This window comes from Oncorhynchus keta, chromosome 6, assembly GCF_023373465.1.
Source record: "Oncorhynchus keta strain PuntledgeMale-10-30-2019 chromosome 6, Oket_V2, whole genome shotgun sequence".
Classification (NCBI taxonomy): Eukaryota; Metazoa; Chordata; class Actinopteri; order Salmoniformes; family Salmonidae; genus Oncorhynchus; species Oncorhynchus keta.
The window spans coordinates 9,590,866-9,595,997 of NC_068426.1; the positions used below are offsets into that span (position 1 = coordinate 9,590,866).

Here is a 5,132-nt window from a genome sequence, read left to right on the forward strand (position 1 = left end):
ATACACATCTAGACACACACACACACACATACACATCTAGACACACACACACACACACATACACATCTAGACACACACACACACACACATACACATCTAGACACACACACACACACATCTAGACACACACACACACACACATCTAGACACACACACACACACACACACACACACACACATACACATCTAGACACACACACACACACACATACACATACACATCTAGACACACACACATACACATCTAGACACACACACACACACATCTAGACACACACACACATCTAGACACACACACACAGACACACACATGTGGTCCTTCTGTGGCTCAGTTGGTAGAGCATGGCGCTTGTAACGCCAGGGTAGTGGGTTCGATTCCCGGGACCACCCATACGTAGAATGTATGCACACATGACTGTAAGTCGCTTTGGATAAAAGCGTCAGCTAAATGGCATATATTATTATTATTATTATTATATTATCTAGACACACACACACATCTAGACACACACACACATCTAGACACACACACATCTAGACACACACACATCTAGACACACACACACATCTAGACACACACACACACATCTAGACACACACACACATATCTAGACACACACATCTAGACACACACACACACACACACACACCTGTCATACACCTAGACATTTAACACACACACACATCTGTCATCAAATCAAATCAAATTTATTCATATAGCCCTTCTTACATCAGCTGATATCTCAAAGTGCTGTACAGAAACCAGCCTAAAACCCCAAACAGCAAGCAATGCAGGTGTAGAAGCACGGTGGCTAGGAAAAACTCCCCAGAAAGGCCAGAACCTAGGAAGAAACCTAGAGAGGAACCAGGCTACGAGGGGTGGCCAGTCCTCTTCTGGCTGTGCTGGGTGGAGATTATAACAGAACATGGCCAAGATGTTCAAATGTTCATAAATAACCAGCAGGGTCAAATAATAATACTCACAGTCATACACCTAGACACACACACACCTAGACACACACATCTGTCATACACCTAGACACACACACCAAGACAGCGTTTAGAGGGTTGGGTCAGTAACCGAAAGGTCTCTAGTTTAAATCCCCAAGCCGACAAGTTGGTGGTGGGGTCTGTCGACGGCACTTAACCCCAATTGCTTTCAGTCGCCGTTCATAATGGCTGACCCTAGCCGTGACCCCACTCTCCGAGGGCGTCTCAGGGAGAGTTGGGGTATGCAAAAAAAACACATTTCCAATTCACACACGTGTAACACTGGTACGTGTGACAGGACTGATATAAAGAGACACCAAATTAGGATTATTAGCTGAAGACACTCTGCACATATACATACCGTTGGTGTCTGATGAAAACCTTGTAACTCCATTTGATCCCAAAACATTTGTATTGAATGCAGTAACTCCCCTCCAATATAGACTGAATATTTCCTGACTCTACGACTAAGATCATATGTTTATAATAGCTCCTGAAGTTTGGTAATTATATGTTTGTTAAAAATAAAACTTTTTTTTCTTTCTTTTTTCCCCCCCATTTCTTGAAGTGTCTGTTTTGGAGATGGGCCTACAGGGTTCTCATCAGAAAGCTATGATACACACGTGTGTGTGTGTGTGTGTGTGTGTGTACACATCTGAGAGTCACAAACACCCAAACACACTTCTCATACACCTGACCACACACACACACACACACACACACACACACACACACGCAGGCCCAGCTCATACATTGTCACACAGCCATACATATACAGGTATCATACACAGTGGATACAGCACACTAGGTTGGGAGTCATAGGAGAAACCAATATCTCTTACTGCATGTGTTTATGGATGTGGGTATGTAAAGCCGCAAGGCACTGATGAGTTCTGTTGTTTTCATTTGGGCCCCCCACCCTGTTAAAGTTGCCCGTCCTTGGTATCGACTGACAGGAGACTGTGCTAGAACCTACTGTAGCTGTGCCATAGTCTAATAGTGGCAAACCACGTCGCTCATGTCATGCTGTTTGACATCCACACAAACACTTTGTCACTTTTAAAAAAATATATATATATATTTTGAAGCACTTTCCATTTGTCAATCCTTTACTTGATTTAGTCTTTATGCAGTATGTCACGAACCTGAAACGTCAGGATGCTTATAAGCTGGTTGTAATAAGTTGTGTTCACCGCTGATTTCAGACGGACACATTTAACAGGGAGTTTGGAACATCGCAGAAAACTTCTCTTGGGTTTTAATTAGTCACGTCCCTGTCAGTCTCTGGTCTGGACGGCCATTTTGATCCAATGACAACGGCACTTTGCCGTGATCATGTGACTTCACAGGGATGCCGGCACTTGCTGTACAAACAGACGTAAACACACACACTTCCATGACAAAGTGGATCTCGCATGGATCCATATTCACCATTTCTTTCTTACCTTTTCTCGCTCTCCTTCACCTTTTTTTTTATCTCCATCCCTCAAATACACCCCCCTCCTGACCCTCTCACCTATGGGGCATGGTGTATGTGAACCGAGTGATACGAGAGGGTGGCGTTATAGAACTGGTACAGGAAGTTAAGGTCAAGTCATAGAGGGATTTTAAGGGAAGATGGGTGGAAGTGAGGATCTGAGGGTTACTGAATAAGAACTGTGGGGTTTACAGAATGTTCAAAGGAGAGTTCTAGAACGGTGGAGGTTGTCTGGGGGTAAACATACTATACACTACAGTATGCCATACAGACTTTAGTACAGTACAGGTGTAGTACACTACAGTATGCCATACAGACTTTAGTACAGTACAGGTGTAGTACACTACAGTATGCCATACAGACTTTAGTACAGAACAGTACAGGTGTAGTACACTACAGTATGCCATACAGACTTTAGTACAGTACAGGTGTAGTACACTACAGTATGCCATACAGACTTTAGTACAGAACAGTACAGGTGTAGTACACTACAGTATGCCATACAGACTTTAGTACAGTACAGGTGTAGTACACTACAGTATGCCATACAGACTTTAGTACAGTACAGGTGTAGTACACTACAGTATGCCATACAGACTTTAGTACAGAACAGTACAGGTGTAGTACACTACAGTATGCCATACAGACTTTAGTACAGTACAGGTGTAGTACACTACAGTATGCCATACAGACTTTAGTACAGTACAGGTGTAGTACACTACAGTATGCCATACAGACTTTAGTACAGTACAGGTGTAGTACACTATAGACTTTAGTACAGTACAGGTGTAGTACACTATAGACTTTAGTACAGTACAGGTGTAGTACACTATAGACTTTAGTACAGAACAGTACAGGTGTAGTACACTACAGTATGCCATACAGACTATAGTACAGAACTGTACAGGTGTTGGATTATGACTGCTGAATGTCCTTTTGGGTGGGTGGTGATGCTGCTGTTGCTCCTGCACCGCCCCCTGTCGTTACCCCCCCCGACCCCCTCCTCAAATAGACAGACAGACCCCTCTCTCTCTCATATATATATATATATATGGTGGGGGGGAGGTGTGGTAAAAGAATATATATATAAATATATATATAAATAGTTGATTTAACAGCAATTTCATGTGGGATGTATAGGAAATAATGTGTTAATATTGTACATTTTTAGAATTGAAAAAAAAATCGCCATTTAAAAACAAATCCAAGTTGAGACCAATTAACTGCTTGTATTGTGAAGACACAAATCTCTGTGATAACTGACATGGTCTTTAACAATGCTTTGAAACAAGGAAATTATTGAAAAAAACATGATCAACAACACCTTGTACATACACACACACACACACACACACACACACACACACACACAATGTGTAGTCCTGGAGTAGTGTTATTAGATTCCGTTGGGGTTCTATCGAGTTCCGTTGGATCCCATTAAATTCCGTTGGATTCTATTGTCTCTACTTGTTCAGACTCGCTACTGACCTGTGAACTTTTGTCCACTCATTCTTTCTGCAAAGAGCCTTCAGGTCTCTCCCCAAACTGAGGAGGATGTGCTGTACTCTTCCTTTTAATGGTTTTAATTTGCTGTTCGGGTTTTTATTTCTCTTATCGAGAGAAATTGTTGGTTTTCATCTACATCGATTGATGTAATTCAGTCGGTCAGATTATGATGACATCTAGATTATACTCAATGGTCAGATTAAAATAAGAGATCCACTCTGGTTCATCCTTGGAGAGACGGGATCTCTACGGTCTGATCAGTAGAGTTACTGGAACCATTCCCACGCCATGCAATCTGTATTAAACTGGATAGGTTGTGCAAAAAAAGATGAATGTCTTACATAAAAGAATATATACAATTATAGAAAATGTGATTTTAAAAAATGTTTAAAAGAAATTGAGAAAGAATGTTTTAGGAGACAAATGTAAAATTTTGTTTTGTAATTACTTATTTTGTTTGGCAGAGGGCTACTGAACAAAGATTCCACTGTAATAAAGTCCTTTTAGTTCTTCTGTGTCCTGTCGGTCCAGTGGGGGGTTTCATCGTGAGTGTGCACACTGCTTATTTAGGAACCGCAAGAGTATGGGTTACATGCACACAATAATACCATTTATTGTGAATATTCTGATTTTTAAACGTTTACATGCGTTGCAAGAATAACGATTTTCCCAAATAAATCCTGTTTCCATGGACACATCTGAAATCATACTACCTGATGGGACTTTGATAAATGCAGAAAATCGCCAGTTGAAATAAACTTATTTTTGGGAAGCCTATTTTATATAATAATAATAATAATCATTTGAAAGATTGCTCAGAAAACCATGTTGTACCACCCACCGGTGTATGCTTAAGATCAGCAGAGTAAGGTGTTTTACATGACAATCAGTTTATTAATATTGAGTTATTAGTGTGCGTACTCAATGACAGTAGATTAATATAAATCCTTATCTTTAATCAAAGAAGATATAAACCAAACCCGTGACCATGAACAAACAGTAGATATTGTTGTTAGTAACAATGACAGGAAAGAGTCCCTAGTGGGCTCAGCCGATAGGACGGCTTGTGGACAAAGGGAAAGGTGTGGGACTGAGAAAGAGCGGGAAAGACAAGTGGATTCATTCCACACAGTCTGGCCTGCTCGCCTCCCTACCACTG

At 41.1% G+C, this 5,132-nt stretch overlaps 2 long non-coding RNA genes across 10 annotated transcripts; one reads left to right on the top strand and one right to left on the bottom strand.

The window, feature by feature from the left end:
• Positions 1-456: 456 nt before the first annotated feature.
• LOC127930683 (uncharacterized) lies at positions 457-749 on the bottom strand. 2 transcript variants are annotated; one of them, XR_008138712.1, is made up of 2 exons: positions 603-749; positions 457-534 (listed from the first exon to the last, which is right to left on the bottom strand). It is a non-coding gene; the product is annotated as an uncharacterized LOC127930683 (long non-coding RNA). The 2 variants fall into 2 exon arrangements; XR_008138711.1 differs by having other exon boundaries at positions 567-672.
• Positions 750-774: 25 nt separating this feature from the next.
• LOC118384907 (uncharacterized) lies at positions 775-4,483 on the top strand. Of its 8 annotated transcripts, XR_008138708.1 has the most exons (3): positions 775-3,130; positions 3,171-3,220; positions 3,254-4,483. It is a non-coding gene; the product is annotated as an uncharacterized LOC118384907 (long non-coding RNA). The 8 variants fall into 8 exon arrangements; XR_008138702.1 differs by having other exon boundaries at positions 775-3,220; XR_008138703.1 differs by having other exon boundaries at positions 775-3,220; positions 3,320-4,483.
• Positions 4,484-5,132: the final 649 nt, after the last annotated feature.